This window comes from Myotis yumanensis, unplaced genomic scaffold (genome assembly GCF_028538775.1).
Source record: "Myotis yumanensis isolate MYYU_CA2020_CCGP unplaced genomic scaffold, mMyoYum1.0.hap1 SCAF_15, whole genome shotgun sequence".
Taxonomy (NCBI): Eukaryota; Metazoa; Chordata; class Mammalia; order Chiroptera; family Vespertilionidae; genus Myotis; species Myotis yumanensis.
This window is the reverse complement of record NW_027223766.1, coordinates 17788540-17797181: the sequence shown is the minus strand read 5'-3', so window position 1 is coordinate 17797181 and position 8642 is coordinate 17788540.

The following is an 8642-nucleotide window of genomic DNA, read 5'->3' as shown; positions in this document are numbered from 1 at the left end:
AGCTAAAGACTGAATTCTTAAGAAGATTGGAGAAATATTTTAAAAAATAATTTAAATGGCTGATTTTTTTCTCCTGTTTTCTAAAAAATAACCATAAATGACATTTATTGCCCATTTACCATGTGCCAGATCCTGTTCTACATATTTCATATGTGTGTGTACTACTCTATCCACATTCACACATGAAGAACAGAAAGGTTAAGTGCCTCGCCTGGGGCCAGCAGTGTAGCACTGGTGTTCAGCACACTACATGTAACACAAGCAGATCAGAAGCTCCTTCACCTGAGTTATATAGAATCTCCTGGAAGCTAGAGGCACAGTGAACATGTCCATGTTTTAGTTATTTGGAGGTGGTATTTTTTTAAAGTCCAGCTTCAGCATGGCTTCTTTATATCCTTAGTTACAGGACTTCTGTTCAGCTGGTTTTCAGGTGGTTCTTAAGGGTGGCCGGTCTGTAATTTAGTTGTCCTTTTGCTGGGTCGTGGAGGAGGTAAGCACAGTGTTTACCTACTGCACTATCTTGACCTTGACCAGAAATCTTGACCTTGACCAGTTCCTATTCCTCTTAAACACTCCCTTTGCAATAGTTTACTTCTGACCTGATGTCATCAGGAAAAAAAAAAAAGATGTCAATAACCCTGAAAATATAAATTGGCTATTGAAATGCATATACTGATACACACACACATACATTCTCAGAGTTTAAAATGGCTGCTATGTTAACATCTACAGTCCCAACCTGCAGAGATATGCTTGGAAGATTAGAACTTAGTAATTACGCTTTTCTGTGACTCCTTGAAATTATGTTGGTTAAACAATGCAACTGTACTCTGAAACCCCACGGTTATTACTGATGAGCTAAATACCATGGCTTAGTATTATTAGGGGGTCTCTCATGTGGTGCTTAGGAGGATTAGGCAACTGTCCTGTGTCTCTTTTGGAATCCCACAGACCCAAGGGGAAGGGATTGGCAGGAGCCCATGATGGAATGCATCCAGAAGGGCACTGCATTCCTCACATCCTTTCCTGGCCACACAGGGGGAACTTTCCCAGCCTGAACAAAGACATTAAGTAAGAGTTCTGATCAGCAATGATGAGTCAGCAATTCTGAAGTTTCATCCTGACTGTGCTGATCATCTGGCCGTAGGAAATTTCATCTTTACTTGGGGCCCCAGGATTTCTCAACAAGAGTAGCTCACAGAGTTATTTATGGATCATGTCACACGGTGACAACAGCGTACAGTGGCTGTGGTCATGAGGGCTTTTGGCCCCACTCTCAGACGGGCTTTGTTTATTTTTAATGAAGGAAACTAGATTAAATAAAGCCAGTTCCCTTGGATGTAATTTCACCCAAGAGGGAGAAGAGAGAAAGTATTGTATATTTGATGTCAAAACATGTTGATCCACTTAAAAGACAGAAATAGCCAAATTAATTTTTTGTGCTTCATAATAGCATAACAAGTGATTAGCAAACTGGTTTTTGTTCACTTTTCAATTGATTGAGCAATGTATATTCTTCTGTGAAGAAAGCAGAGGACAACCATTAGATTGACAAGACTTAATTAACTGTAGTTGACTTTTTAACTAAACTGAAGACATGCCTTATTTTTTTTCACCTTAAAGTAAAACCAATACGTAGTTGATAAATGAAATCATCAAAAGTCAGGGATTGATCCCACATTTGTTTCTGGTAAAATAAGTTTTGGCATTATCCGTGAGGAGATTGAAAAATCCAAATAATACTAAACAAATCAGCATATTTAGAAAGATACCCTTGCCACATCATAACGCTGTCTATTGCACTGGTCAGTTGCTCACCATTCAGCACTGTTGGTGTTTAGAGAGAAATGTTTGCTGCCCTGACCAAACCCACTAAAGAACCCATAAGGCAAAGTTCTTGCAAAGGTTATTGAATGTTTCCTGTAGCCAAATGAACCCTACTCTAGCCAGTGTTCCACTCATTTCAGAGTTTATGCTGGTAGACACCGTGTAAGAGCACTAAGTGGTAGAAAATGTGTCATCTGTAATGAAATGAAAAGTGCATTCTGACATGAGAATTTTTTAAGAAGTATGACTATATTAAAAATATGCCCAACATTTTTAAAAATATGTTTTTATTGATTTCAGAGAGGAAGGGAGAGAGAGAAACATTGGTGATAAGAATCATTGGTTGGCTGCCTCCTGCATGCCCCACACTGGGGATCAAGCCCACAACCCAGTGCCTCTGCCTGGGAATTGAACCATTTGTTTCATAGGTCAATGCTCAACCACTGAGCCATGCCAGCCTGGCTCACAAATTCTTTAATACTTCTCCCTTCAAGCAGAGGAACTCAGTCTCCCTTCCCTTAAGACTGGGCTGTAAATACTGACATGCTTCTAACAAGTAGAATATTGCAGAAGTGATAGTGTGGAACTTTCAAGAATGGGAGGTAACAGGCATTGTGGTTTCCTTTCTAGGATTATCTACTCTGGAGGAAATTGACTATTCTGAGACATGCCCAACTGAAACCAAGGCATTGAGGTATGTCATAATATTTTAAAGATGTCATTCTATGATGCCAGAGAAATGAAACCTAAATTGACAGGACATATGCTCTAGAAGACATACACAGGGATGCTTGCTACAGTAATGTTTAAAGTAGAAAAGAAAAAGGAAATGTCTAAATGTCCATCTGGTCACCTGGTAATGATCTTATGACGAAAGATCACTGTCATCAGTTACTGGTGATGGATGGAAGAAAGGCAAGTTTGGCACCTACCAGGAGACTTGATAGAAGATCATTGAAGTAATTTAGACAAAAATAATAATGACAGGTAGTATTTTGGGGTGCTTACCACATGCTATCTGATGGTTCAAGAATTTAGCATAACTCATTTAATCTTCACAGCTCAATGTAGTAGATATCATTGAGGTTGAGGGACCTCCTGAGATCATACCTTAGTAGTAAAAATAGGTCTCAAACCTGACAGCCCAAGTTCAGAATGATTTAACTATGATTTACTATGCTACATGCAATATGTTCTCAGCAACCATAAGAATGGAGAAAGCATGAAGAATTTTCACAGGAGAATTTTTCCGGAAAAAAAATCCATTTTCTTCTACCCACTTGCCATTATTTATGTTCTGTGATTCCTGAGAAAAGTTGTTGTTGCATGGGGAATAATTTATACAGAAGGAATTTTAATCATAACATTTGAGAAAGTAATGTTTTCTTGCCCCACAATCAGCTGACAAAATGAAGTTCCATCTTCATCAATACCTGCTTAGAGCAATTTGCTCTCCTAATTAGGTTTAGAAAACATTTGCAGGAAAAGTATAAGAGTTTTATAAGTATCATAAAAATGTAATAGTCTCCTATCAGCTCTAATAAGAGAAATTACACTAAGTGCTAAATTCTGAAGGCTAAAATTATAACAGTGGAATTTTTCTCTTAGTGTTTTTTTTTTTTTACCTGTATATGTTTTCCTGTTAGTGTTCCTAGCCCTTAATTTACTTCTAGGTTGCTTTTTAGTTTTTCCATTATCATTTTCAGTCTACATCATAAATCTGACATTTTAATGAGATGCCAATGGTTTTAAATCAGGCAGTAAGTGTTTTAAATTATAATGGGCCTGGATATTTTTTTATTGTTACCATCCTTTTCTGTTTAATTGTAAGATTAAGTGTGTGCTATCTAGTAAGGTTATTAGTTCCAAAACTTATACAACTGATACCCTAATACCAAAAATATCAGAAATCATTTTGTATAAAGCAAGGCCATTGTTAATTTTGAACATAGTCAGCCTTCTCTTAATTTCTCCTTCAGTATATTTAATTTAGATCAAGCTTATTTCATTGCTTGGCTGTAAAAAGAAAATAAAAGAATCTTTTAGGTAGATTATTGGATTTATTGGTCTAAGCAAATCCACTTTGGAATAATAAAAACCTTATTAAGTCATTAAATACTGAAATATGGTATATTTGTTTTTACAATTTTACCTCATGCACTTTATGTTACATTGAAATTTTTAAAACTTCGTAAACTTTCTTACCTGGAAATAACTATACTATATGGCTATAAATAGTTTTCCTTCTTTCCACAATGTCTCAAACATGTCAAACCTTAAAATCCTGTGGCACTTCTCTGTTTGTAAGCAGGAAATAATTATAACTCAAATTCATTCTCAATCCAACCTAGTCACTGAGAAAATTGAGAAACTTACTCTTCTATGAAAAATAAATGCCTAAATTTCCATGCATTCTGGAAAATCACTAAGATTGCTTCTGTATAATCAGTTGGAAGAAAGGGCAAACCTTAATGACAGAAAGATATTAGTTCAAGTCTCACTTCCGCCCCTTATTCTGTGAACTTAGAAAAGTCTTTTTACCTTTTAAACTGTTGTTAAGCGAAATTTCCTTGACTGTATTTGTAAGTATGGGATAAAAGTAGTACCTACCTTGGAGATTTGTAATGATAAATAAATAAAATCAAGTGCTTAGTGTGGTGCCTAGAATATACTGAGAGACCCATAAATGGCAGATATTATTATATCTTCCCTATATTTTTTATCTCATCCTTCATGATATCCTGGGGTTCAGTTTTCCATGCATGCATGGTGAGATAGAGAGGAATATTGTCTCTCCAAATGGAAACACTTTACTTGAATGTCCCAGGCAGCCATATGCTAAGCAAATAGTGTGTAAATTCTTGATTTCTAGGCACCGTCACTCTAAGACAGTGGTCCTCAACCTTCCTAATGCCATTCCTCATGTTGTGGTGACCCCCAATTTCATTGTTACAAATTGAACATAATTAAAGCATAGTGATTAATCACAAAAACAATATGTAATTATATATGTGTTTTCCGATGTCCTTAGGCGACCCCTATGAAAGGGTCGTTCGACCCCCAAAGGGGTCGCGACCCACAGGTTGAGAACCGCTGCTCTAAGACAACATGACTAGCATATCAATATAACACATTATTTAATATGCATACATTGCACAGTGTATGTCACATCATAAGTTAACCCTACTTACAGAAGTAAAAAAGGATTATAAGAGAACACTATGAATGTTTATATGCTATCCAATGAGATAATCTAGATGAAATGGACAAATATCTAGCAATATGAATTATCAAATTGTCCCAAGAAGAAATATATAGCCAGTAATGAGATTGACTTAGTAATGTGGCCTATTGTGTCTGGTTTATTTCATATATTGTATCATTTCATTTATATAAAATATCCAGAATAGGCAAATTCATAGAGACAGAAAGCAGATTGGTGGTTGCCAGGGGCAGGGGGAGGAGAGTCTAGAGTGACTGCTTGATGGGTATGGACTTCCTTTGGGAGTGATAAAAAGGCTTTGGAATTAGATAGAGGTAGTCATTGTACAACACTGTAAATGTGCTAAAACCCACTGAATTGTGCACTTTAAAATGATTAAATTTATATTATGTAAATGTTGCCTGAATTATTTTAAAAGTAAAAAAAAAAAATTGACCTTGCTCCTAAATAGCTACAACATCTGATATAATAATAAAACAAAACAAAACTGTGAATAGGAGACCCTCCACTTATCAAAGCAAAGTCTAGTCACTACAACCAGGTGCAGGATCATTTCATTTCTAGACTCTTCCTCAGGTTTCTGGGCTCTGAGTCAGGCAGAACAGCCCTAAACTCCCTTGAGTTAGGCCTCTCCCAGAGTCCCCATTTTTCCCCGTTGCGTGTGTCATCCTAATTCCTGTCACCATCAATCCCCACCACAAAAGAGTTCAGAGACAATACCTAACTGTTTCATTCTGGCCTCTACGCTGTGAGCCACTAGCGCTAAAACCGAAGCCTGATGACAATAAGCCAGCCACACTGGGTTACCTTCACACACATCCATCAGTCACACACCCCCTCCCCCACAGCCCAGGATTCCCCTCACAGTCTAGCCAGATAAGCTTAAATATCCTTTTATTCCTAAAGCCAAACTTACTCAACTAGATTATGTGGCTTTATGGCTCCACTCCCAAGCGTTAATTCTTTTTGAGACTAAATATATTCAATAGTATTATTTAAAGCCTGCTTGGCTTAAGTTAATTTCTTATCCTCTTCTAGGAGTTTCTGGCCTTGGGCTTTAATTAATCTATGCTAAGAATGTTAAACCCCGTCTTTGCCATCCTCCCTTATTTAATAAGCTTTAAAAATGCTAACACAGCTACTCCAGTCCATAGCACTATGTCTGCGGCCAAATATTTGGTTTGTAAGAAGGAAGGGGAAAGGGCTGCATAAAGGCAGGGCATGGTTTTGAACTTCATTAAGGAAGTTACTAAAACGTGACATTGGAAAGATTTATAAAATTTTTGGTTCAGAAACATTGGGCCAATATTTTGCAAAGTGAGTTAGCAGAAAGGTCTAGGCATCTTTCAGTCACCAAGTAGTAGATATCTCCACTCTCACTGAGGCCTTTAGTTTGGAGAGGGTCCTGCAGGACTAGGGAAATAGATAAAGTCAAACCCTATAATGGGATCCCTTTTACCTTTTCCATTTCACTTTCTCAGCACTTTGACCCTATCTAAGCCCATTTAAACATGCAGTTCCTAGGACTCAGACTCTTCCAAATGGCAGCTGCTTCTATGTTAATAACTAGCATTTATATGATTACAAGGTCATTTCACATGTATTGTCTCATTTGCTAGAGTAGAAAATATGTCATCACCCTCACTTTAGAGATGGGCAGCCTTAAAATCAAAGCTTTGAAATAATAAATTGATCAGCCACAGATCTGAAAGCCAAACCCAGACCCTCTGATCCCTGGGCTCTCAACTCAGTCTGCTGTTTCTCAAATGGCATGTTATACCTGATTGTCCCCAGTATCTGTTCATCTCGATTATTCATGTCTATTTTTTTCTAGAAGGACTTTAGGTACATACAAATGGATATGATAATTTTTAATTCCATCAGACAATCTTTTATTAATTAGCTAATGCACAGAAAACATTGCATAAGATATGTTGAAAGATTAAAGCCAAAACAAATGAATACAATGTTAAAAGGAATCTAGTGAGTGATAAGATGTACACAAATGGTAAAAATATACATTAAAAGTGTTTTCTAGATGATCCCTAAAATATAACTCATGTGGGGCACTTAGTAAGCCTATAGAGCCCTGTAGGCCTCCCCTGAAAATTCTGGTTCAGCACTGATATGTAATTAAGTATTACATGAGAATTCAAGGTAATTCTTATGATGGGGAACACTGCGTTACAGAATGGTAATAACAAGGAAACACTGAAATACTGTGGCACCTCAAAGAATATAGCGTTTACCTCCACTAGTGGAAAATCTACAAATACCACATGTAGGAAGTGATATGTAGGGCGTTATAGCTAGGTAAGATTTCAATAACAGAAGAAAGTCAAAGGCAGAGACAGAAATCTCATGAACACATACAGTACATTTCAGAATGGAAATTATTTCCGCATAACTGATGCAACATGGGTGAGGAAGATGAGGCCATATTGGGAGGGGTCTTTGATTACTTATGCTAGAGAATTTTAAGTTAATTCAGTGTGTAATGAGAAACACAATGAGTTTGTTTTTGTAGAAGCTAAGCCAATTGCTTGTCTAAAATTCTCCATGTTATTTTTTACTGTCTCCAAAGTGAGCTAACAGTGATCACTTATTTTCATCACTTAAGCCAAAAGTAATGATTTTTTTAAGAAAGAAAAACAGTTTACGTACTTTGCTGTGCAAGTGAACAGATCATTTGTATAAATGCAAGGTTATACCTGGTATGTGTAAATATAATAGACTAGAGGCCTGCTGGGGTCCAACCCCAATGGGTCCAGGGATCCCCAAAGGTGTGGACGGACTCGGTGAAGAAGGAATGGCACGGGGTCAGCGTTCAGTTGATCAGCATAGCGAGGTTCTCCCTCCAGGATCTCAAGCCAGGAACTCCAGCTGAGTTCTGTCTTGGATCTCCAGTCAAGTTCTGTGCAGGATCTCCAGCCAGGTTCTGTAGCCAGGTTCTAGTCAGGTTCTCTTGCCAGGTTCTAGCCAGGTTCGGTCACCATGTTCTGTCTAGGTTCTCCAGTGAAGTTCTGTAGCCAGGTTCTGTCCAGGATCTTTTGCCATGTTCTCTGGCTAGGTTCTGGTTAGGATCTGACGAGGATCTGACGAGGATCTGACGAGGATCTGACGAGGACCTGATGAGGATCTGATGAAGATCTGATGAGGAGCTGATGAGGAGCTGATGTTTATTGTCTTGTTACATCCATATTTATACCAGCCGATTTTAATCCTGTCAATTTCTATTACAAAGGTTAGGGCGTTTCTCATCTCCATTCTAGGGAGTAAAGATTATGTAGCTTAACTACCCGCCTGACACTTAATTAAGGGGTTGTATCCCCTCCCTAACCTCAGGGAAAGATCCCCACCTGGGGAAACAACCTTTCTCGGAGAGGTGACCTTGGTTAAAACACGTGGCACTAAAGAGAGCAAACATATTAAGAACAATATGCTATATATGCCAGGTCCCTTGAAACATATGCTGTGCAGATGTTTCTTTCCTGCAGCGACTGTGTCAAGCAGCAAGGATGGACCGGCTCCCGGCAGAGGCCCAGTGCACAAATTCGTGCACAGGTGGGGTCCAGCCGGCCAGCCCCGATTG